Source organism: Equus caballus, chromosome 7, assembly GCF_041296265.1.
Source record: "Equus caballus isolate H_3958 breed thoroughbred chromosome 7, TB-T2T, whole genome shotgun sequence".
Classification (NCBI taxonomy): Eukaryota; Metazoa; Chordata; class Mammalia; order Perissodactyla; family Equidae; genus Equus; species Equus caballus.
In genome coordinates, this window is record NC_091690.1 from 94,224,192 (window position 1) to 94,250,776 (window position 26,585).

The following is a 26,585-nucleotide window of genomic DNA, read 5'->3' on the forward strand; positions in this document are numbered from 1 at the left end:
AATTTTCACTGGATTTAATATGCCACTGTGTGTTCTCAGGTCCTGTGAGAACAATGTGGTTTGCAGTAAGGTAATGACTTTGGGTGGGGAAGGGTCTTTGTATGGGGCAGACATGGCGGGTAAGAAGAATTCAAAGGAAAGTGAAGCGGTAGCAGATGGAATTCTTCTTTTGACCATGTGACGAATTACATATTCAATAAAATCCTTCTGTTCAATACATTTAGATTTTCATTAATTATAACACATTCTTCTAAATGCTTTTCAAACTCTCAAGAGAGAAAATCAATTCCCAAGAGCAAATAAGCAATGGAAACAAAATTGTTCAATGAACTTGAAGTCAAGAGTACCCCAGGGGCAAATGCGACATATAAGATCAACTGGCACACAGATGTTCTAGGCCATGGGCCCAGCTGGTAAACCGAAGCCCTCGACTAAAGCTGGGATCCCCAAAAGGGCTACCCCCATGGTGCAGGTGTAGGCCGAGGGTAGGCAAAAGCAACAGCCAAGGAAAACTGCCTCTACAGTGTCTCTAGGTTACAGAAAATGTACAGCCAATGATGATAATAGTAATAGTAATAAGAATAGTATCTCCCCTCGGACTTTGCAGCATATAAAGTAAATATGAATATAGTATAAGACACCCAAATACGTCATCACAATCAATGTGGATAGACTAAAACATCCATTTAAAACATCTAGAATAGTGTCAGTTACATTTAAAAATACAAATTTATGCTATCAGTACTCAAAAATATTGAAAGTAAAAAGATAGAAAAAATATAGATATACCAGAAAAACATTAGCTAAAATAAAGTTGTAGTAAATATATTAATATGACAAAATTATATTTAAAACAAAAATCATTAACAGAGAAAATACGTGCTTAATATGAAAATATTCAATTCCTAGGATGATTAATTCTAATAATAATTAGAATAATATATTATTCTAATTTTATAATATATAAATAATAATTGTTATTAATGTAATAATACTTCTAAACATAAATGAACCTAATAAAATAACTTTATAAATTATAAAGCAGAATGGCTGTAAGAGTTTAAGATAAAATACATGAATCTAGGTATCTGGTAGCTCAATCAGAGAAAACAGTCCATAAAGATGCACACTATTTTAAAAATACAGTCAGCAAAGTTAATTCACTAAGCAAATGTTGACCTTTTCACCCACCACTTAGAGAACGCACACTCTTCACAACTACAAAATAAAAATGGTAACCTTCCAACCGCATAGTCTCTGACACTTAAGCTGCAAATCAACGAAAAAGTGTATTTCTTTTGTTTGCAAATAAACACTTCTAAATAATTTATTGGTCAGAGATGAAACGATAGTGAAAATTTTTAAATATTTAAACTGAAGTATGATAATTCCACCTTAATATTAGTATAAGTAACTATAATAATAGCCCATGGAAAAATACATTTAAATTCCTATACTAAAAAGATTAGCTAAAATATTAATGATCCAAGCATCCAACTCAAAAAGTTAGAAAAGGAAAACAGATTAGACCCAAGCAAAGAAATCATAAGCAAAAAGAAAAAAAGTGAAAAACAAGGAAAACAAACGTTGATAAATTTAAAAATCTAATGAAATAGATTCTGAAGCTATTAGTCAAGAAGATAACTAAAATAAGCGATATTATAAATGAAAAGGAGAATATTACCGCAAATGCCAAAAGATATTAAAAATATAAAAGAGAAAATGTTCTGAAAAACATGTGACAATATGTTTTAACACTTACACAAATATGTAGATATATATAATTACCAAAACTGACTCAAAAAATACAGCGAATTGACATAACTATTAAAAAAACTGAGTTGTTAGAATTCTTCCCAAAGGGAAAAAAAACAGGCCCAATTTGATTTTAGAAATAAGTTTTACCAAGCTTTTTAGAGCAAATCTCCTTAATCTTACACAATTATTCAGAACATAGATAATGAGTGAATTCTTTTCAACAATTTTAGCTTGAAAATAATATGAAAAACATGACAGTGTTTGAAAAGAAAATGATAGTGAGACAGCTTAATTACAATCAAACATTTCTCTGCGCTGAGTCAAAATCTCGTTCCCACACCTCTTCCTAGGGAGGCTGTACACCAGCAGAGGGTGATGCCTTGGTCTTTCTAAGCTAAACACTGTTGGTTGGAATCCTGACGCAGCTTCTTACCACGTGCAAATTCTTGAAGGCGTTATTTTTCTTTCTGCATCTTGTGGCGCAGAACCTTTTAGAATTGCTGTGAATGTAAAACAATGTTAATAATGTAAAGCACTAGAATGGTACCTGGCACAGTATGAGCACTTGATAAATGTAAGCGGTGATTATTTCACCATCTTGAGTCGCATTCATGGGTGAAGTCATGTAAATTCCATGAAACAGTCCTTTTATAGTTTAAAGTCATTTAGCATGCTCCCAGCAACCCCCAACCCTCATTCTCACCCCTTCACTATAAATCCTGTGTTTTTTAAGCTAAAATCCCTAATATGTTTATCAGTTCTTCATACAACCTTGTTAGACCCAGCAAATCTTACGGTTGTCTTCACTGGGATATATCCTACTTCAAGTATTTTTGAATCTGAGATTCGTGCATGGAATTCAGACCCCTAAAATGATATGTAGCTTCTTATGTGCAAATATGCATATGCTCTTTTTCTGGAGAGAGATCTCATAGTTTTTATCATATTTACCAGAGTGTGTCTGACATACAGTATCTAAAATTGTTCCCAGAAAGAAGCAGTCTTCCACACACCCTGTGTCTAAATTGGCCTCAGTAAATCCTCTGAGGACCCTTTCTTCAGCAACAATTGCTGAGTACACTGTGAGGAACTTGTCCCTGGAGACGCATCCTTTTCTTATCTTTCTGAAACTGAATTTTAGCATCCAAGCTTTGTTCCCTCCCCAGAATGGAAAACATTGTTATTTTTTTGCTTTCCTTCATTTTCCAGAAAAATTATAACCACTATATTGAAAGATGCTCTCTTTAAAGATAAAACTATTATTTTCAGGCAGCACAATGGTTTCCAAGGCAACGCAAGTAACTTACTAGGACGGAGTTGATCTCCTTTCTCACTGGAGGAGAAAGTTCCTTAGAAGCTGTTATATCACCCCTAGAGGAAACAGAATGCAAAATAACGTCACAGTGCTCGGTATGTCTCCTGGTCTTGATTGTCTCACCAAGAGAATTTGGAAAAATAAAAGAGCTGTAGCCAAATGCAAGGAACTTTAATGATGCATATAAAGTTAGAAAATATTGTTAGATCCTGTCCTTTTGAATGATATAAGTCTGTGAAGAGTATAATCCTTAGGATGGAAGGACGTTTCTATCCAAAGCAAGATAAGGTGTAGTTTGAGTGGTAATGAGCTGGCACTATTTGAGGCACTATTTGAGGCACTATTTGAGGGGAGAGGTCTGAGAAATAACAACAGCAAGCAAGACCTTCTGAGACAGCCTCAGGTCCTTGTCTGCTCCTGCATATTTGGGTCGTCATTCTGTGGCTTATCTCATCTCTGTTTTGAAATACAATGTTCTTGGGAGATATAAGACATTTAGCACTTATCTGGCAGAATAGCTGACCTCAGTCCCATTTCTGTGGCTTGATATAATCTACTGAGATATTTTGTGTCTACCGCCACTCTCAGCCCACTAATTAGCCAGGAACTCAGTTAATAAAAGCGAGCCACAGGTGTTCTGGTCCTGTTCTGTGCAGACACCTGTTACTGCTCCCTGTCACCCCACATCTACCACCGCTTACTTTACTCCTGTTGTTGTCTTGCTGCCTCCTTCCTTCAAGCTAATGATCTTCATAAGTACATAGTAAAGAGTTGATCAATATCTACATATACTATTATGATTCAAATAAAACAAAGTTCATGAAGGCCTAATTAATATTGGAAGAGGAGGCAGCTGAGTGTAAGCAGAATGAATTCCTCTTTTGTCTCAAATCTCTTTCTGTCTCTGTATGCACTTTTATTATAGAAGTTGCCAGGTTTGATTGCACGCATTACCTTTCCTGAATCTTTTGTCTCCCCTACTCAGCTCATTCAGCACCCAACCTCCCACACTTTCAGCTAACACAGTGCTTTGGCACATGGGAAGTGTTTAAGACTTTTTTTTCCTTTTTTTTGAGGCAGATTAGCCCTGAGGTAACTGCTGCCAATCCTCCTCTTTTTGCTGAGGAAGACTGGCCCTGAGCTAACATCCATGCCCATCTTCCTCTACTTTATATGTGGGACGTCTACCACAGCATTGGCTTGACAAGCAGTGCCATGTCCTTACCTGGGATCCGAACCAGCGAACCCCAGGCTGCAGAAGCATAACGCACGAACTTAACAGCTGCCCCACCAGGCCTGCCCCTAAGGCATTTTTACAATTCAATAATGGGTAGGTTTTGATTGGAAAAATTGGGAGAGAGGGTTAAAGATGTAATGATTAAAAGAATATACTAATTGTATTCTACAACTAAATGATTTTGAAGAAAATAAACTTAGTATGGATTTTAGTGGTGCTCCGTGTTCTAAGATTTGTGCAGTCACAGGCAGGCAGTTGTTACGTGCAGGTTGCTTGTGATAGATCCAAATGAAACTTGGAGGTCTCCCTACAGGGGACACATGTGAAGCTTATCTTTTGACTTAGCATGGTAGCTCATCAATATTCATTAAACTCAAATTTGGCATTCATCCTACACTTAAAAGAGCTACCCTATTCCTCCTGGCTAGATCATATACAAAAATTTTGTCAAAATGGATCATAGCTGTGTATGTAAGAGCTAAAACTAAAAAAAAAAGAAAGTAGAAGAAAATATATAGGTAAGTATTTCTGACCAAGATTTAGTCAATGGTTTCTTAGATATCGCACAAAAGCACAAGTGAGAAAAGAAAAATAGATAAATTGGACTTCATCAAAATTGAAAACACTTTTGCTTCAAAGGACAATATTAAGGAAGCAAGAAGACAACCTGCTGAATGTGTTAAAGTATTTCAAATCATATCTAATAAAGGATTTGTATCCAGAATATATATTACAACTCAATAATAAAAATACAAGTAACTCAATTAAAAATGAGGAAAGAATAGGCATTTCCTCAAAGAAAATAAGCAAATTACCAATAAGCACATTAAAAATTTGCCTTAAGGAAATGCAAATCAAAACCACATTGAGGAAGAGAATGTTGTCATCATCATGGCGGAATAAGAGTTTTCTACTGTCTTCCTCAAAAAGAACATGGATGTAGACACTCACCCATGGACGAGAGATCCTCTGTGGAAGTCCAGGAGCCTAGAGGAGAAGTTCTAGCACACTATCAGAGCAAAAATATCAGCGACTGGACACCTTGGAGAGTGTAATAAGAACATTTTCACTTCACCAGCCGAGGCTGCATTGCGCAGTGCCGAGAGAACTCTTCTCTCTGCCACGTGGGGAAGTGAAAGCATGTGAGTGAGTGCCAGGCTTCCCCAGCTGTGTGGGAGGCTTCTAAAAAGGCTCACTTCTTTCTGGCCCCATTCAGAATACTGAGGTGTGCTGTGTGACTGAGGGAGAGGGAGCAGCTGGGAGAGCAGCAGAGAGAACCCACAAGGCATTAAAGGGACGCAGATCCTGCTGCCTGCATCACAGACTCCATGGGGAAGCCTGCCCACAGGCCACTGGGGATGCCTCCCAGAAAGCCGACCTGACTCTGTGAGCCTGGGAGAAACCACAAATCTGAGTATTCACACTGACCTGGGGAAAGCAAAAGGGAGGCTGACAGCACTTGACCAGTCATCGCAGGACCAAGAGAAGGCAGGTGAGCTTAAGAATTCTGACACAAGAGGGAAGAGGAAGTGTGGAGCAGGCATGCCCATAGACAAAGTCAGAGAAAAACCTCCTCAGAATCCCTAGCGGGTTGACAGAAGGTATTTTTCTACAAAAGCCAGTCAATAAAGACCGGAGGTGACTGCTTCTTCAGATGTGAAGACAGCAATGCAAAACTTCAAGGAACATGAACATTAATACACTAAGCAAATGCTAACACCTGAAGGGAGAAACAGACAATGTTACAATAATAGTAGGAAACTTGAATACCCCACTTTCAACGAAGGATGGATCATCCAGACAGAGTCAATAAGGAAACGTTGGACTTGAATTATTCTTTAGACCCCATGGACCTAACAGACACATACAAACATTCCATCCAACAGCAGCAGAATACACATTCTTCTCAAGTGTGAAGAATGGGCACATGGAACATTCTCTAGGATGGATCATATGTTAGCTCACAAAACAAATCTTAGTATATTTAACGAGACTGAAATCACATCAAGCATCTTTTCTGACCACAACAGTGTGACACTAGAAATCAATAACAGGAGGAAAACTAGGAAATGCACAAATATGTGGAAATTAACACACTTTGAACAACCAGTGGATCAAAGAAGAAATCAAAAGGGAAATCAGAAAATATCTTGAAACAAATGAAAATGGAGTACAACGTGCTAAAACTTTAGTCTTGTCTCTTATATGTGTAATCTACAAAAGCCGTACTTACAGAGACAGAGAGTAGAGGGTGGTTGTCAGGGGCTGGGGCATTGGGAAATAGGGAGATGTTGGTCGAAGGATACAAATTTCCAGTTATAAGACGATGAGTTCTGGAGATCTAATGTTACAGCATGGTGACTATAGTTAACAATACTGTATTATATACTAGAAAGTTGTTAAGAGAGTAGATCTTAAATAGTCTCACCACAAAAAAAACAAAAAGATAATTATGTGAGGTGATGGAGGTGTTAGCTAATCTTATTATGGTAATCACTTCACAATATATACCTGTATCAGATCACCTTAAACTTACACAATATTATATATTAATTACATCTCAATAAATCTGGGAAAAAATTTGAGAAATCACTCACCCCCACAATTATGGCTAAAATTTAACAGACAGACAATACTGTGTATGTATTAGTCAGGACTCTCCAGAGAAGCAGAACCAATAGGAGATATATATGTATATAGGAGGAAATTTATTATAGTAGTTGGCTCATGTGATTTTGGAGGCTTTGAAGTCCCAGGACCTGAAGTCATCAAGCTGAAGAACGGGGAAGCCAGTGGTGTAACTGAGTCCAAATCCCAAGGCTTGAGCACCCAGGAAGCCAACAGATGGCGTAAACCTGAGTCCAAAGGCCAGAAAAGTGGGAGTGGAGGGCAATGGCATAAATCTCTTTAGTCCAAAGGCCTGAGAATCAGGAGCACCGAGGTCACAGGGCAGTAGGAGGTATATACCTCAGCACAAGTAGAGAGTTCACTGTTCCTCATCCTTTTTGTTGCATTGAAGCCCTAGCAGATTGGATGTGGCCCATCCACATTGTTGAGGGTGATCTTCTTTACTTAGTCTACTGATTCAAATGTTAATCTCTTCCAGAGACACCCTCACAGACACACCCCAAAATAATGTTTTATTAACTATCTGGGCACCCCTTAGCTCAGTCAAGTTGACACATAAAATTAACCAATGCTGTGTGCAAGGATGTGGGGGAATTAGAACCCTCATTGCCTGCTGGTTGGAATGTAAAATGGTGTAACTGACTGGAAAACAACTGGGCTGTTCTGCAAAATGTTCAGCATAGGATGACCATATGGTCCAGCAATCCCACTCCTACATGTATGTTTAAGAGAAATGAAACCCCCTTGTACATGAATATTGTACATGAGTATTCATAGCGTATTTTTATAATAGGCTAAAAATGGAAACAAACCAAATGTCTATTAACTAATGAATAGGTATACAAAATGTGACACATCCATAAAATAAAATGTTATTTGGCAGTAAAAACGAATGAAGTTTGATACGTGCTACAACATGGATGGACTTTGAAAATATGATGCCAAGTGAAAGAAGCCATTCACAAAAGACCGTACATTGCATGATTTCCTTCATAAGAAATCTCCGAAGCAGGTCAATTCATACAGACAGAAAAGTAGACTAGGGATCTCCAGGGATTGGACAACAAGAGAGAATGGGAAGTCACTGCTGATGAGTACAGGAATTCTTTCTGGGATGATAAAATATTCTAAAATTAGATGATGGTAAGAATTGCTCAATTCTGTGAATATACTAAAAACCACTGAATCGTTCCCTTTAAATAGTTGAACTTTATGATATGTGAATTAGATCTCAAGAAAGCTGTTTTAAAAAATATCTCCTAAGAAATATTGAAGAAACACGTCATGTTCACTCCTCACTCAACCCCAGGAAGTGGGTATTGCTAGTCTCTTTTACACGTAAAAGGACTGAGGCTCTTAAAGGTTATTTATCCAAGATGCCAGTAATTGAGTTTCAGAGGGAGGACTCATCGAAGTTGTCTAAGAGTCTTTTAAAACATTTGAGCAACAAATTTTAATTGCTAACATAATTATTTTCTGAATGAAAAAACAGAGAGTTTATTTCAGTGGAAAAAAATCCATGGTACTGTACCACAAGTAATTTAGAGGGAGGTGTGGTTAGGAAAAACTATCACTTTCTAATATTCATTCCCTATATTGTGATCAAGAAAGGGAATCAATGATTTTCAAATGTTTGCTCCATAATAGTAGTAGTACTACTCATAATAAGGGTAAATATAGTACCCTTACTGTGTGCTGGGCATTATGCCAAGCCTGGCATTCGTGTTTGAGGCACCTATAGGTAGACTGTCTTATATCTTCATAAAGAATGAGGATTTTTCACATGGAGAAATGCATAATGAGAGGCCAGTTTACCTTAAAAATTCATGACAAAGAAATGACAGAATTTTGAGTTCAAAGAGAATTCAGAGTATATGCATATATACATATATACTTAAAGTATTCACGTTTTTGGTTGTGACAGAAAACTCAGATTCAAAAAGAAAATAATTAAATAAAGGCTGTGATAATCAACTTCAGGTAATAGATTGGGTTTTAGGCTCAACTAGACAAGGGCTCAATGATCTCAGTGGGACTAGTTTCTCTCTTTCCTTTTCTGGGCTGAGCTTTCTGTGCGGTGACTCCATTCTCAGACAGGCTAAGTCCTCCTGGGTGCAAGCTGTTGGCTAGCAACACAGCCAATCAATTCTTCTAACCTCAGCATTAGTGGAGAAGAGCAAATGACATTCCGAGTACAGGCCTGGAGATTCCTGCTGAGGGAATCCCTTTGCTCCTAAGCCTGTCATTCTGACCAGGGCAATGAGGCCTGCGAACTGGCTTGTGCTGGTTATGAGCTGCACTCCTCAAGATGGGGATAATGAAAGTCATGAAGATGGGGAGCCGCCATCCATAATCAGGACTGTTTCCACAAGAAAGAGGGCTGGATGTGGGATAGAGAACCAACACATGTTCCCTATGCCCCATTTTAAAAGTTGATGTTGAGAGAATTGCAGATTTATTCAGAATCCCACAGTGGGATATCAGTGGAACAAGAACTTGAATACAGTGCTTTTCACCGTGTGAGTTGTCTATTTCCTCTTACTCTACATTTATTACTTAAAGGCATAAAGTATTGATGCTGGTGGATTTGATAACCATGGGCACTGAGGCAAACTTCACACTAAGGTTAGATTATAGAGTGGTAGTAAAAAGCAAGGCTTTTGGAGCAGAACAAGTTGAGTTGGAATGACAGCTTTACCACATACTACTTTTATGACCTCAAAAAGGTGGGCTAGCCCCTCTAAGATAATCTCTTCTGAAAACTGATGTTAGACGCTTAGCAAAATTCCTAAAACTTGAAAAGTTCTTGATGAATGTTAACCACAGTTTTTGTTTTTGTTAATACTTATATTTTTTTCTCATTTTGAAAGTAAAATAATTTAATCTACCTGAAATATTTGTTGAGAAGTTTTAATAATAGTGTACATTTAAACCCTTGGACTGGTCAATTTGGTCTAGGCACATATTTAGTAAATAATGAATTTTAAAAGTTAAAATCTGAAGAGTCCAATCTTTTGCTTCTTCTTTCCTAGTCTCTTTAAAGGTCTCAGCATGCCTGTCGGCACAGGCTGTGGGGGCAGAGCAGGTGAAGCAAGGTTCAACAGTCGGTCTCTGGGATTATCCAAGGCCACCACCCATTGCCACCAGCTGTCTCTTATTCTCCCCTTAGATGACTCTTTGACAGGTCCCCCCTCATTCAAACTAAATATCTTGACCATATTTTTTAAAAAATTCTCTTGGCCCCGTGGAATGATTTTTTTGCATATTTCTTCTTAATTACCCCTGATATTCTTTTCACAAACCGTTATTAACATTTCTTAGTCCTTTTTGCTCCCCTAACGTCCTCAAACAAGCATAACCAAAGAGCTCAGCACAATACCTGCCTCACAGAAGAACAGGATAATCTCATGGGGTAACTCTGCATAACTGCCCCATTAGGGAGGATCATTAGACACATTTCTTGTTGAAGCCCACATCCTAATATTCTTTTGGCCCTGACAATCTGCCTAGAATAAGATGTTCTAAGAGGAAGTTGTTCAAGAGTTTCTTTCAGAAGCAAAGTGACATCTGCCAGATCCATTTAGTAACATATATGAAACCACATTGTTTTCTGTAAAATAGATATATTTGAAAGAGGAAATATGATAGAAAATGCTTACCAAATACTACTGTGCAGAGCACTGTGCTACGTGCAGAGGGGACTAGAGCAGAAGGAAGCTCTATCTCACTTTAAGATGCATAGCTGTGCAGGAAGGAATCTAGATGCGTCTGTCAACAGAATGGACAATGTGATAAAATTGAGAAAGTTGCCTGGATCTTTGGAAATCCAGGAAGGGTTCATAGGAATGGTGATATTTTTGCTAGGCTTGGTAGACTTAGTAGGATTTTAATCAGTGCAGAAGTATAGAAGGTGGGAAATGGCAGAAATATAGTCACAGTGCTTGAGAAATACTCAGATTAATTAGAAAAGGAGATTGTCAAAACTCCCAGGAGTCTGATGGGAGATGAATCTGGAGATAGACTGAAGCCATGCTGAGGTGTACCGGTGCTGCTAATGCTACCAGCTCCACTCCTAAAACCAAGAAAGCAGGACACCAACCCAAGCCGAGTAACATATCTTGGCTTCAGAAAGTCTTTTGAAGAGCTAGTAGGCAACCCAATTAAGTGACAGAGTATAAATTATGAACCATAGTCTTTCCTTTTGTTCTGTAAGAGGATAAATTAATAAAATAGTACATGTCCACCAAAGGAAGGAGGAAGGATTCCTTTTATGAGCCAATAGTAAGGACTTGCATTCTCATCTCATGTTAAAGGAGACTCCGAGAGGAGGAGGACTTAGATTTGAAGCCCCCAGCAAGGTACCAGGTATAATTTTCACTTGAGTTTAGTGTATGTATTTCTCTGAAGCAGCTCCTCTCTCTCTCTTTTTCCCCCTCTTTCTCTCTTCTCTCTCTCTTCTCTCTCTCTCTGAGCCAGTCAAGGTTTGGTGCTTTTCTCTCCTCTGCCCCTGGTGTTCTTGATTAGAGACTGTACTAACGGTTGACTCACCCTTGCTACTGCGGTTCAAGCTTCCTTCCGGTGTGGCTATAGACCGCAAGCTCCGCGGATTTCCTTTGACAGGACTGCTTCCCTCTTGTGGGGACTTGAAATGCTCCTGTTATTTTTAGGTGGTCTGTGAAACATGGTCTCACTGCCTAATTCTCGTATGCTTGTTTGTCAAGGAACTTGGGGCGAGTTCTAAGGACTGGAAGGTTCCAGGTAATTTGGTATTTTCTTACTTCAGAACTTCCTGGGGGGCAGCCAGGGCCGAGTGCTTAAGTTCGCCCACTCGCTTCGGTGGCCTGGGGTTTCACTGGACCTAGCACTGTTCATCAGGCCATGATGAGGTGGCATCCCATGTAGCACAACCAAGGAACTACAACTAGAATATACAACTATGTACTGGAGGGCTTTGGGGAGAAGAAGAAGAAGGAAAAAGAAGATTGGCAACAGATGTTAATTCAGGTGCCAAGCTTTAAAAAATAAAAAATAAGTTCCTTACACCCACTCACACACACACACAGAAAGGCCAACATCTTGTCCTCTACTTATCAATTATCAGTAGTTGTCAAAGTATGGTGCAATGATTCACCAGGCTGTTCTTTTTCCAATGTAAATTTGGTCCCATATTTCCCAATTACAACTAATCAGTTCTGATGTGGGAACTCAGTTGAAGATCAGTGCAAACAAGAACCTGAGGTGATTCCTTCAAAGATGATGCCACCCTTTGAGAAATAGATGTACATATAGAATCTGCATCTTCCTGCTCTGAGGCGCGGGCAGAATCCCCACGGTACTCATTAAACCTTGCCCAGCCATCTCACGAAGAAGGGTTTCTAGCTCCACTCTTCCTACACCTTTGGGGCTATCATCACAATTTAAACAAAACAAATAATCCAGGATGGAATGCTACAAATGCTGTGCCACGATGAGCACTGCTTTGGACCAAGTGCAGCAAGTGAATTAAAAACCTCACCAAAAGGGACTGTAAGAGTTAGAAGCTCTTGTTTCCTGTCGCTCTCCCTAGCTCCTCTGAACTTTTCTGCCTCCTACCCTTGCTACCTTGGATTCACCTCAAGCAGGTTCACGCGATCCTTGCCAAAGGTACCTGGAAGCTGTTAAAGATCATGACCACTTCATTGAAGCTTTCTCCTAGGTGGAGTCAGGAGACTGGAAGAGCAATAAAATCGAGGGAATTATAGAAAGACCCGACAGCCATCACGAATTTGTTTACATCACAAATATCATTGATTTGGCCATGTGGTTTTTGTATCTTTTTCAGGCATCTTTGAAACCTCTCCCAAACCATCTTTTGGAATCTATCCTGAAAATGGGGGAGATTTTCCACCCTATGACAATCTTCTTTTGGCACTTTTGAGAGCTGGTCAGGTAATTTGGGCAGATGTAGACTTAGAAACACTCTGGCCCCACTCACTGGTGAAGCCAATGTGAGGACAGTGTGGATTTCAGAGGGTGAAATGTTATTGAGGTTGGATAGGAGCCAGTGAATTAGAGTCTTCTAAACACAAGAGCATTTATTTTATTGATCTGCTATGTGAAACCCAAGTCTCTTCCTTTTTTTTTTTTAAGGAAACATTCCCACCCCATCTGTTTTAGCCTTGTCTGATCTAAGCACAGCCCCACCCCTACTGTTTCCCCAAACTAACCTGACACATTAAAATCTGCCCCCTCACCAGTCAACATGGCTGCATACCTGGAAAACGCTGTTCTTTCCTCCTATTCTTGCCTCAAAATGATTCCCCACCTCTGACAGTGTGCTCCCCTGATCACACTTCACATTTCAGATGACTTCTTAGTCTCTGAGCCACTCTTGTCCAGGTTGCAGACTTTTCTAATTTTCCCTCTGGTCCTCTCTATTCCATGTTTAGGTGAGGCTTCGGTGCTAGCCTGAGTCAAAGGTCCAGGCTTCCTGCTTGCTCAGAGGGAGGGGTTAGACACCAATTAGGTTATAATAGGGTTATGCCTCTGTGTGTGTGTGTGTGAGAGAAAGAGAGAGAGAGAGAGGGATCTACTTCAACTCTCAAAGTAAAACGTAAATATTAATTTTTCTGAGAAGTCTTCCCAGCCTCCCATAAATGCCAATTTTCCCTCCTCTGGGCTCCATAAAACCTAGCTTATGTCAATAACTAACATTTACCATGTGAGTAGTCGAGCTTGTTCAATCTATGTCTATATTTCACACTGTATTGTGCATTGAAGGCAGGTGGCAGGCCTCATTCATCTTCATATCCTGGTTCCAATCAGAAAGTCTGGTATACAGCAGAATCTCAGTAGATGCTACTAGAATTGGAGAGGATTAAAGGCAATTTGAGGCACAATCTATCTATCTTAGTATTCCAGACATGTCATATCTTTAGGGAAACTTTCTTTACAGCTATTTTCAGAATTATTAACAGACATCAGTGATAGGAGGAGGCATTGGATATCCTAAATAAGTAGAAAATAATGTTGAAAATTTGCTAGTCGATTAGAGAAGGAGAAGGAGAGAATTGCATCTCCTCTTAAAGGATATTACCACCTGGACTCAGTGACTGTCATTCCTAGTGAGACAGTCGAACAGAAACCAGAAATAACAGTCCAAATGGCAAATGGAGTGACAAATTAAGTACAGGCAGGTAAGACCTGGTAGACAAGAGCAGCCTGAGCAGAATTATCTGGAAAGTCACGTAAGCATGATCCAGCAGATAGAAATCTGGGGTGGGAGTGACCGAGGACCCCCTAAAGATGAGAGGAGCGCTTGTATTATTGTTATAAAGAATATGATCTCACAAATAGAATATTTCATGGTTTTGTTATTGCCCTTGGTGAGTACAAAGCAGCCCTGGAGGTTATGGGAGCAAACTTTGTCAATTTTTCACTTTAGAACATCCTACCTATCCTCTTTTCCTGTTAGCATCTTCCTCTGCCATCTGGAAGAATTTCTCATTGGTTGTGGTCTCACTGCATCCTGCTGCCTGCTGTTTTCAGGAGCTGAGGGAGGCAAGACCCTTCTGCTATTGTCCTCCTGCACAATCACATTACCTATAAACCTCCTGATCAGATTTTCTGCCAGAATTCTGAATGCTTGGAGAGTATTTTGGAGGACCCATTCGTAGTAGCTGGAGTGTAATTTTGACTACTGTTTTTCTGCCCAGCCTCCTGAGTGAGTCCCCATATGTCCTGTCTGGTTTCTAACACTTAATCCTCCAGCCGTCCTAGACCCATCAAAATCTTTGAGTAGAGCAGTTCCACCATATATTTATAGACATACACACACACTTTTTTTTGAAGATAGAAAACATCTGTTTCTGTTACTTGCAACCAGAAAATCGGTCTCTTAAAGGTATAATTCCTTGGTTTTGGAGTAAGGATTTAAGTGAAGAAACTTGTAGTAAATTCCCTAAAAGTATCCCAAGTTCTCTGTGCTTTTGGTGCTGCTGGATCAAAAATTACACAAGAAATTTTGTCTATTTTATCTCCATCACGGGCTATCAGTTATACAACAGTCTTAAGGGGGTTGATCTTGGCTAATACCTTTTACTGAAAACAAAGATTGATTTCATTGGAGTCTTTATCCTGATCGTTTCCTTGGTGAGACATCTAAAAGCTGTTGCTCTCCCTTGGTGTCCCGGATTGCATTCTATATGTAAGAAAGACAATGAGGGGATAAGTTGGCCATGGGATGGATGTCTGTTTACTCAGTTAGTCATCTCTTCTGGAAAACATTTATGGTGCTTCCATGTTTTACATTATTATAAAATATTGGGTGATGAATGACTTTTCGCCTGGTGCTTCTTTTTCCCCTATACTATTTTTAGGTTCATCCTTTAAGAAACGGTAATACTGAGTTACAGTGTAACAACGATCTTAACATAGTTAAATATACTGTCAAATTATTTCCCAAAAGGATTATACACATTTATTATCTCTTTAGTAGTGTTGAAAAATATCCTTTCAATATGCTTTCCCTTTTCCTGTCTTACTAGATCTTCCTATTCACTTTTAATTTTTTTAAACAAATTTGATACATAAAAAATGTTATCTCTTAGGAATCTGAATTACATTGATTATGCGTGAGGTTGTCAACCACCACACATTCCTCTATGAAAATGGTCAGTTAGTGAGCTTGTACCATTACTATAGTGTTCCCTTTTATCTGGTGATATCTAGTCTCTTGAAATTTTGTCATCTCTCTTATCAATCAGCTGCTATCAAGCAGTCATCATCAACCAGTATACCTGATTCCAGAGATCGCCCAGTCTGTAAGCTGTGCTTTCAACCTGGATTTACCCCTTCTAGACACTTCAATCTTGATCTTAACTGTTGGAGAGGCTATTCAGGGGAGCCTGAATTTCACAAGTAATACCATGCCCTCTGCTCTGCCCATGAAGACTCATCAGGTTCTCTTGAAATCAGGTTCTGAGATGTCCTCAGCAAAGAGCAATGTTTCTCGGATTTGTTTAATCACAGAATTGTTTGTGAAGTTATCACTGTTACTATCCACAGAGCCAGTCTTCCTCAGAACCCACATGAAGAATTGTTTCATAACATCCACAGAAATTCTTTGATTCTGAACTTTATGAAGTCACTGTGAACATTTCTTGAGAATAACTGACCCCCATTTTGGGGTGAGCTTTATGTGCAGTGTGCCATGGAGATACCTGAGGAAGTAATTTTCCCAAACCATAATGACAGGTTCTTACACAATTATCTTTTAATTCCTTACCTTATCTTAAAAAGGAAGTGATAGAAACCTGGACTTTCCTTTAGCGACATTTGATTCTGGTCCTCTATGGTTCTCCTCCTCTTCCGGCCCCTCTACCCTCTCTGCGCCTCCCCCTCCCTCCCTCTTCTTATCCCAGATCCCCTCTTCCCGATGGCTGCTCCACCTGCTTCTCCCTTGTTATGATAAATGCCCAGGTGGTTCTGATTCCCTTTTAAGACAGAAAGACAGGATCTGCCCTGGATCTGTCACTCTGTCCTGGGCTATTGATTTCTTCTATCTATCAGAGTAGTAATTGTCATTTGCAGATTTTCTCAGTCTTTCCTTACAGTTCCTGAAGATTCCTCTCTTGTACCAGTGCTAGTCTAGTCAGCAGCATTCTGAAAGAGGCTGCTTCCCTCTAATATGCTCTGCACACTGTTTGCTACTAATTCTGGGAATGTCTCTCCATCTGGAATGATCTCATGCAGTATTTGTTCACTCCGTTTGCTGTGGTCTCACCTGCCCTCCGCCATCTAAGCACTTTCTTCCCTGGCCGGGCTGCGGCAGCGCAGGAGTGCAGTACTAAACCACTGGAGGAGATAAGAACATTTTGGAGATTAAAAAGCATATTTAAAATGTCAATTAGCTATCGGTTCTTAAACAGTCCTCTCTCCCTGCATGTTTGGATCCTCCGTTTCATACTCACCAAAATGCAGAGTAAGTTAAGCATATGGAAGCAGTAGAAACACATATGGATTTTTTCAATCAACCAGTAAACCCCATATTTTAGGAGAATCCTACACTCTGTAAGTTTTAGTTTGCTTCAGTCTCAGTGACATATGAATATATGGCATATGCAAAATTGTATTTTTTATATTTATAAGCACTTGCACATTTACTGTTTCCTTTTATTCCCACACTGGCATAGTGAAGAGGCAAACATAATTATAGATGGAGAAACCGAGGTTTGAAATGTCACAGTGCAGATATGTCCATGGTGACAGCTTGTAAACGGGAGACCCAGGAATAAAACATATGTCTTGTGAATTCTGTTCTATGTTCTTTTTTCCTTCTCTAACACTCTTTTATCAAATAAAAAGTGAAAAAATCTTGGTTTTGACTATAAGGATAACGGTATTAGGAGATTTTTTTCCCCTTGTTCTTGTCTACTCAGCCAAGTGCAGGTGCACACCACATGAGCAGATGGAAATGCAATTAAGACAGATGTGATGACAGCTCCCTCCCAGACACTAATGCTTTCAAACCCCAGGGCTAGTCTGAAAGCACAGATCGCAGCAGGCACACCACAAGAAGCATCAAATGTGGGCACAAGATTAGTACAAGCTGGAGGTCTTTCCAAATTTTGAAAGTGAAATGGCATTTAGTAATTTTGAAATCCTACATCTGTTCATAACTTTCTTAGGAAGTGAATATTTTTTACATTGTTGAACATAATTAGAAGAAAATAGAGTTAAATGCAGGATCATTGATCATTGTTATGCTACAAGCCTAGAATAAGATTTGTCAGAGAGAGAGAGGGACAAAAGCTTTGATTATCAGCATGTGAGTTGTTGTGTCTGTATCCTGTGAAGCACCTGGATTAGTGTTTGGGGCAGGCATTCGTATCACATCCCTCCCACTTCCCTCAGGAAAACCTTGTGACCGGTATTATTTTCAATATTAAGAATTGCTCAGGAGGCCTTCTAGTTGGGATAAATTGCAGGCACTGGAGAGAGAGGTGTCAAAATGAACATCCACATGGGTCAGAGATGGCAAAGCTGAAGCCGCCTTGGGGTTTCGCTTTCACACTTATTATTTGAGAGATAGTTGCAAGAAGGTGAAGAAGAACACAGGACCTGCAGTCAAATAAAGATCTCAGGCCGCCTCTGATGGTTAGAGCTGTGTGGCCTTGTGCAAGTCTCTTGACCTCTCTGAAGGTCAGTTTAGTTTACTTGTGTGTGAAATAGGAATGTTATATCTTGCTTACTACCTCATAGAGTTGTTAAGAAGCTTGTATAAGATAATAACTGTAAGAGTTTGACTGTTTTGGGTGATTCTATATCTCTTCCTCTTATAAAATTTGAGTTCTAATAACTGTCAGGGATTGATAAGCATGGAAAGACCAACCTGCAGATACTGCAGAAGGACACTAGGAATGGGAGGACATAACACAGAGATCCTGAGAGAAGGAAAACCCATCTGTTTCTTCCTCTCACTCTGAAGTGGTTTTAAAGCTTAACGGGCATAAAACCCTTCTGGGAGTAACACTAAGATGTAGGTTCCCGGGCCACATTACTAGAGATTCTGATTCACTCTGTCTGGGCAGGAACCGGCTTATGATTTATTAATAAATACCCTAGGTGACTCTGGAGGTGATTTTAGGACCATGATGTGAAAAATCTTGAATAAACCTCATCTATGAAGCTTCCTCACCGGGTGAATAATAAGCGGCTTGGGAGCAACGACCAAAATTCATAACTAATTGATTTCTGTAGACTCATAGAGTGTGGGGCACTAGGTACACTAATGTTTTCTGCTGAAAAAAGATAACCTCTCATGTGTTCTACTCATTCACTTTAGTTCTTATGATGTGTTATTTACTGGGTTTCACTTCTATTTTAAGAGTTAAGATCTAGGTTCTGAACTGGGAGGAGAGGAGAGACCAAATGTGGCAAAGGTCGATAGTTCTCCCCCGGCTAACTGTTCTCTCTGTTCTAAAGAGATACTTCGGGTTTTTTTGAGCAAGTTGACACCCAGAATGAACATTTCCCAGCCCCCTTTGCAGCTGGCTGGGCCATGTACCTAAGTTCTGGCCACAGTTCTGTAAACAGAGGAGATGCTGGCGACTTCCAGATTGTACTGATGAAGGGAAGGCATTCGCTCTCCTCCTTTTCTTTCCCGCTTCCCTGTTGATGGACTGTAGGTGTAGAGGTGAGGGCATCCCCAGAGGCGATGACTCATCAAGTGAGAAGTGGGCTGGCCCTGACACCCTCAAGGAACAGAGGCGCGGCACTTGGACTTTTGTCTCAGAATCAGAGAAAGAAAGAAACCTCTATCTTGTTTAAGACTCTGCTTTCCTGGGTCTCTATCACACAGAGCTAAACCTGTCTTGTTCTAACTAATAAATGCATCAGATAAGCGCCCAGGATTAGGACAATGCGATGCTATATTGTCATGTGCACAGCCTCAGTTATCTCACTTGCAAAATGGGCATTCTAGCCCCTCCCTCATAAGGCTTTGAGAAGAACCACGAGAGATGAACATGCTTGCAGATTGTGTGATGAAATGCCTGCACTTTAAATATAAACGAACAGTCTTATTTTATTTTTATTACTGAGTAATTTATAAATCATTCTTTATGACCATAAGCCTCTGACTCTATGATAAAGATACTGACTATGCTCAGGTTGGTAGACTAACTTGGAAAAAATCTACCTGAAATGCTAAGCTTTCAGTGAGACTTGAGTGAACTCCAGGCCAAAAGACTGAGTGGAAAATATCAGCCAAGTCTGCATTTGGCGTCAGAATCCTGATGAGCTTGTTGGGAACCATAACTGCCAGTCAAGTAGGGGCAAGGTTGAGTTCCAAGGCCCTTACAGTATACCAAGGGAATGCCTGTGCAAGTGGATATTAGCAAGGTCATTTGGATGGCTGATTCATTATTCATGAAGAGTGTACAGTGCGAGGTTTATGTTAAAGGCTTTTTGAATCGTATTCCCATCACCGTGAAAAATAGCCCCGTCACAATACTGCAGCCAGAAAGATGTATGGGGGAGCTGTTACCACATTTGAGAGTGCAGCTTAGTAATGCTGCTAGAGTAGCCTGTGAAGACAGCCATGGGTTAGTCAGGCAATCTGTTCTTGTTAAAATCACTCCAGGTGGAATGGCAGAGGTGAAAGAATGGGAGTGGTTAACTTAGAATATTTGTAAGTGACATGAACTAGAGAGATTTTATTGAGCTGTGAGCACAAAACCAGAAATGGAGTGCCCATTCAATTCCGTCTGTACAAATCCAGGGCAAGTGATTACATTGGCTTTCCGTGGTACCTCTCAAACTGAGTGGGTGGCTGATTCACCTGAAGGGCTCCTTAAGTGCAGACAGCCAGGCCCACTCTCAGAGGCTCTGCTTTGGTAAGTTTATGTCAGTTCAGGGCTTTAGAATTTGTATTTGTAAGTAGTAATTAGTAATAAGTAATTTCTAAGAAGGTGATGCTGATGCTGCTGGTCCAGAAAACACATTTAGAGACCAACTGGCTTGTGGCAAGTCCCTGGTAAAGACTGTTGGGCGGGCAAACTGTTTCTGCATTGATCTCTCTCAAGGCCGGAGGTTCCCCTCATTCTCTACACACATAAGGGTTAGACTGTAGAATCCTAGATGGTGAAAACTGTATCTTGTTTATTACTGTAACTCTGACGCTTTGCTCAGTGCTGGACATTTTTCAGCTGCTTCGGGAGTTGCTTTTTTTTAGAGGAAGTCTCCCTGCCTTCCTTCTTCTCCTTTCCTGTGGTACTGCTCCAGGCAGCAGTCTGTCCTTCCACACATAGCTGTGTTGTGGAAAGTACTTTGGAAGGCATGGCAATAGCTGCATCGCAGGAGAGAAGTCCTCCTAAGCTGAACTGTTCTCTACATGGACATCCTTTGAGGTAGGAGGCAGGGGTACCGTTTTTATGAGCCTTGGCCATGGAGACAGAAGAGCTGATGGGAGTCAAAACCTGGGTTTGAATCTTCGCTCTGTTTTTCATTTGCCCTGTGAGCTTAAGAGAGTCCCTTAATCTAAGCATCCTCACCTCACTGTTACATGGGTTTAACCATTTGTAACTAATCAGAACTTACCTTGTGGTGCTAGGTCAAGGATTTAATGGGTTACTGTGCTTAAAGTTATAATATATTACTTTTCATTTGACTAAGAGATATTTGATTCTAGTTTAAGAGAAATTAAAGTTATTCTTGATAAAGATATTTAGCAATAATAAAAAGGAGGGGCTCAGTATTTGCAAAAAACAAAAATAGAGGTAGAACAGATGTCTTAGCAAGAGAAATTTGTGCAATGGAACAGAGATAAAGCTAGATGTGCGTATTTCTCTGGGTCTGTAAGGTGGGCAGGGCGGGTGAGTCGTGTGTAAGGGGGCTAATGGTGTGTGTTTCCGCATGAGTTCTTCACGGCCAAAGCTGGGGCACTTGACTTTGTGTATTTGGGATAAAAATGAAGAATAACTAGAAAAAGTTGAAAGTAATTTTGATTTTAAAATCAAAATGCTTCAAATAGTCAGTAAGGGGTAAATAATGTTTACTCACCATACATATTCTCTCTTGCTGGGACCACAATTTTGGAAGCAGGAATCAAAACTTTGAGTCATACAATGACTCAAATACAAATAATCACCCCAAATTCCAATGTAAATATAAATTAAAATGGAAATATGTTTGCTGACATGAATGATGTCTGCAATAAAGCAAAATGCTTTTACAGGCATATTGCAATTTCATTGAGCAGATTTTATGAAAACTATAGAAGGACCAAAGAAGACAAATACCATCAACTGTATAAATTTTGCTTGTTTAAAATATGCACATTTCTTAAAATATGTCAATTTGAAAAACTATTAATATCCTCTTTAGTGTGCACATTTATTATTATTTTTGTGTTTTTAGTTAACAACAAAAAGCATTTTTATAGTTTAATTTGTACCCCTGTTATATAGTCCATTATTTCAATAGATCTTAAGTTTTTAACTATTAATCTGCAACCTTAGGAACTTTTAAACAGGTCTCTCTAGTGTAAGGCCACTTTATGAAAATTAAGGTAGTTCTATTATAAAGTAATGCTTTAATACCCATCTCTTTACACAATCATCCTGATATTATTCCTCAAGGAATATATATTTTACATGGGACATCCAATATATTGGTTTGAAGCGTGAATATACCTTTTATTTTAGTCTGGTGTTTTATGAATTGTGAGGTCAGATGTTGTTTTGCTTTTAATAAAGTTGAACAAGTTAGTTTGTTTCCTGTAATAGATTTTACATTTTAGAGTAGTTTTAGTTTCACAGCAAAACTGAGTGGAAAGCGCAGCTACCCACATACCCTGCATCCCCAAACACTTGCAGCCTCCTCCGCTATCGACAGGCCACACGCGAGTGGTACATTTCTTGTGTTCAACAAAACTACGCAACATATCATTATCACCCAAAGTCCGTAGCTTACATTAGGGCTTACTCATGATGTTGGACATTCTATGGGTTTTGACAAATGTACAATAACGTGTTTAAATGTATTTATTGTATACAAATGTATTATACATTATACAAATGTATAATATTATTGTCTCATAGAGAATAGTTTCATTGCCCTAAAACTTCTGTGCTCTGTTTATTCATCCCTCTCTGCCTCAAACCCCTAGCAAACAATGATCTTTTTACTATCTCTATAATTTTACCTTTTCCAGAATGTTATATATTTGGACTCTTACAGTATGTAGCCTTTTCAGATTGACTCCTTATACTTAGTAACGTGCATTTAAGTTTACTCCATGTCTTTTCACGGATAGGTAGTGAAATTTCTTTTTAGTACTGAAAAATACTCCATTGTCTTGATGTACCACAGTTTATTTATCCATTCACCTACTGAAGGATATCTTAGTCATTTACAAGTTTTGGCAATTATGAATAAAGCTGCCGTAAGCATCCTTGTGCAGGTTTTCTGTGGGCATCGTTTTTAAGTCCTTTGTGTAAATACCAAGGAGCACGTTGCTGGATCATATGGTAAGAGTCTATCCAGTTTTGTAAGAAACTGCCAAACTGTCTTCCAAAGTGGCTGCGCCATTTTGTATTCTCTCCAGCAGTGAATGAGAGGTCCTGTTGTTCCATATTCTTGGCAGCACTTGGTGTTGTCAGTATTTTGAATTTTTGCCATTCTAATAGGTGTGTAGCAGTATCTCATTGCTGTTTTAATGTGCAATTCCTTAATGATGTATGATGTGGAGCATCAACTGTATGTTAATGCCTTTTTGTAGTCACCAGACATAGGTTACAGGAGCACTTATTTAATATTTGAAGTATAAATGAATGAATGATAAAAGGAGTAAAATCAATTCTGACCTTAATGGTGACATTTCTGATACCATTAGAGGCCAAAACTGAGATGGGGTGAGGTAGCTTTGCCGTGAAGTCCTTCAGGAGCATCATGTGAGCATCTGTCTTCTCCGCGGTGTTCAGAATTCACTCTGAACACACACGTTTCCTGCAAGATCAATGTACTCATTCATGTGCTAAAATTCATCTGGATATAATCTCCTTTCAGAGGAGAAAGTCTGTGTACCTCCAGCAGTCACTGTTCTCCAGCGTGCCCAGTCACTTTGAGTGCGACTGCCACAGTAGGATTATTGTTCTAACTAACTAGAAGAGGGTGCTAGCAGAACACTTGCTATTTAAGGTGTATGCGCGGTCTACAGATAGGAACAACCTTGTGCTTAAGAAAAAGGTAGTGGCAGATGCATTTGACCCTAAATAAAGAACATTTTCATTTTAGCATCAAGCTTTCTTCAAACTTTTCTGTGGGTCCATCTAATCAGTTATCTTTCATCATTGCAGCACCTTTAACCAGGTTCCAGCATGGTGTAAGCGGGAATTCAGAAGAGACTGTCTAACGAGTGCTGAGATCCTAGAGCAGCTCAGTTTGCTCTCTTCATTAAGTCAGTAGAATTCAAATTACTCTGTAATAGAAAGAAGTGTAACTCTAGTGAACCGAAGCATCTAAATCATGCTGAACTGTTTCCTAAGGACCAGCACCTGAACCAGTGCAGATGAGGCCAACCATAACTGTGGACTCTCAGAGTAGAAATTCTGTTTTATTTCTTTATGTATCTATGAAATAGACTTGCCTACTTAATATTTGAAAGTAAAGCAAAACTTCCCATCTTCACTATCTTCAACAATGTACTTCAAAGCACTTGTGCTTTCTATTTGTAAATACTCTTCTTTTCTTCCTAATTCCAGAAGCTAAGAAATTCTAGAATTTGAACTTTTGGGGGAGAGTAATGTGTTCTTAACCCATAGCATACTGGACCTCATGGGAGCATTATGCTTTCTATGCATTGTAGAATATCGCATATAAAATTGCATATTATTTTTTGACAAAGGCCTTTCGATTAAAATGTTTCTAGCCAAATAGATTCTTATTTAAGAAATATAACAGCTGTTTCTTGTTTTTTTTTTTAACCAGACCCAAAACTGAGTGCAGCACTAAGGAATATTATGGCACAGCTGTGGATGTAAAAGAAACATGTAATTGGAGAATTATCAGAATATAAATAAGTGAAATCCATCCCTTATATATTTTTGTATGACATAACTTTGGGTTTTGAGTTTAATATTCAGTACAAACTTTATTATGTTCAACTCTATGAAGAAAATTGCATCTGACATTGAGGAAGGAAAATGCAAGAAGGCATAGTCTTTGACCTTAAAAAAACTTCAGTGACTTCGAAGAGCCCAAAGATTGAAAAAAAAAAAAACCTTTGTATTTTAAAATAATCAATAACATAACACCTCAAGATAAGTATAAGCAAATATGAGGGTAGGATAATAACTGAAAGGATGGGGTACTTATTAGAAAATACGTTTAAGGAGAAAATATTTTAGAGACTAGAACTTGAAGGACAAATCCAAATGGGTTGCAGAGAAGATAACAATCTAGGCTTGCCATAATAACAATTACTGTTTGATATTATTAGTAATAATAATTAATATAGATGATAACCATCATCACCTACTATATGCAAAACACTTGCTAAGTGTTTTATAGTTGTTGTTTCAATGTTCACAACAAATAAATGGGGTAGGTACTATTTTCATTAATATTTAAAAATTTTGGGCACCTTAAGGTGGTTGAGGCAGCTGGAAAGATCTATGCAGATTATGGAAAGAGAATTTCAGTCAGTTGCTCTCGCTGTTAACCACAGTGCTCTCTCTGTGGTTAGCTAAGCATACGGAGACGAGCTCTGCTATGAGACCTGGCCTTCTGTGAATACTCTTCAGCTGCTGTTTGATCGAAGCCGCAAGATTCATGAGTCCAAAGCATGTTTTCTTTTGGTGCATAAATATTAGAGAATCTGAGGAGCAGGTAGAGGCAACCACACAACTACTAGGCAAGTATTGATGAGAAGAAATAAAGAAAATTAAAGCAAAAATAATAAAAAATAAACAAAACTTCCATCACAAAAAGAATCTGCACACCCAAATTCCAAAACACATAACAAACCTGGTGCTAAGAAAAACAGTAAATAAAACTAACAGATAGAATTCAAAGTAGATAATATTAATTATATGGAAGAACATGATAGAAATTTTATTTTATTTTTAGATGGACAGGAAGTAGTATTTATTGGTGGGCGTGAGTGGGGCAGGGGCGCTGTTGAAGCCATCACAAGTGCAGAGCTACCATTTGTCCAGGAGGCCAGGATTAGGGATGTATTTGACCTCACAGCCATCTGGGATGAGCCACATTTCGGCCACCATGCCTTCAAATTCATCCTCGTTAAACTTAATGAAGACTCACTTTTTGGAGATGTGGATCTTCTGGCAGCCAGGGAACTTGAACTTGGCCCTGCACAGGGCCTCAGTCACATGTTCCTTGTTCTGCAGTGTGGTATGGATGAATATGATAACTTGGTCAATGTGGACCCTTGTCACTGTGCCCTGGGGCTTTCCAAAGGCACCCCACGTACCAGTCTGGAGCCTAGACTGGGGACAGCATGAGGTCAGAAATGAATGCCACTGGAAAGAGCTGTCTCCAAGGTGCCTTAGGCCAACCCATGCAAGCAGCAGGCTGCATACACTACCTGGGAGGCTGCTGTTGGCAACAATTGCATACCCAACCGCCATGGGGAAAAGAGCAATGTTGGCTTAATTGACTGTAGAGACAAAAATTTTAAAACAGGTGTTTCAGGTAACTCTAAGAGATGAATGCAAGAATATGAAAAACATCAATTATTTATAAAAGTGTTAAGAGAGAAAATGAAGGAACAGCTGGATATAAAATAAGGACAATTATAGACCTTGGAAAGAAAACTTATGTACTTATAGCCATTGGAATAATCTAAAATACAAATAAAGTTATTTTAGAAAAAACAAACCCTCTTGTCTGGACAAGTTTGAAAAGAGAAATAATGACTCATAGTGTACTTTGAGGAATTAGCTTAGAATTCCACACAAATAAAAAGAGGTGTGCATGTGTGGTATGTGTGTGTGTAGTTAAGAGACATGAATGGGGCTGTCCCTATGGCTGAGTGGTTAAGTTTGCACACTCTGCTTAGGCAACCCAGGCTTCACTGGTTCGGATCCTGGGCACAGACCTATGCACCACCTATCAAGCCATGCTGTGGTGGAATCCCACATAGAA

General features: G+C 39.2%; 1 protein-coding gene, 1 long non-coding RNA gene and 1 other non-coding gene across 9 annotated transcripts in view; 1 reads left to right on the forward strand and 2 right to left on the reverse strand.

The window, feature by feature from the left end:
* Positions 1 to 26,585, forward strand: part of LUZP2 (leucine zipper protein 2) — a 457,863-nt gene that overhangs the window by 299,942 nt on the left and 131,336 nt on the right. The window lies entirely within an intron of this gene.
* Positions 1,272 to 5,444, reverse strand: LOC138925059 (uncharacterized). The gene is made up of 3 exons (XR_011440739.1): positions 5,262 to 5,444; positions 3,066 to 3,129; positions 1,272 to 2,258 (listed from the first exon to the last, which is right to left on the reverse strand). It is a non-coding gene; the product is annotated as an uncharacterized lncRNA (long non-coding RNA).
* LOC111774510 (small nucleolar RNA SNORA70) lies at positions 25,969 to 26,103 on the reverse strand. Its single transcript, XR_002809508.1, has one exon. It is a non-coding gene; the product is annotated as a small nucleolar RNA SNORA70 (small nucleolar RNA).